Source organism: Pteropus vampyrus, unplaced genomic scaffold (assembly GCF_000151845.1).
Source record: "Pteropus vampyrus isolate Shadow unplaced genomic scaffold, Pvam_2.0 Scaffold76, whole genome shotgun sequence".
Classification (NCBI taxonomy): domain Eukaryota; kingdom Metazoa; phylum Chordata; class Mammalia; order Chiroptera; family Pteropodidae; genus Pteropus; species Pteropus vampyrus.
In genome coordinates, this window is record NW_011888857.1 from 1,889,028 (window position 1) to 1,889,314 (window position 287).

Here is a 287-nt window from a genome sequence, read left to right on the forward strand (position 1 = left end):
GTCATTATACCGTCATCATGGTTTAAGTACTCTGCCTGGCACAAAGCAGAACTTAAGAAAATATCTGTTGAAAACTGAACATAACTATTACATTAAATAATACAAAGAAAAATGAGTTTTAGATTCTGCTGGTCTCTCGACCTCAATTTTTTAAAAATAAATTAATTTATTTAAATTAGTTTCAAGTATACAGTACATTGGTTAGACATCTATATTGTTCATAAAACGATTTCCCCAATTGCTTCCTCCCTCCACTTAGCCATCATATTAATGCTAACTGCATTCCC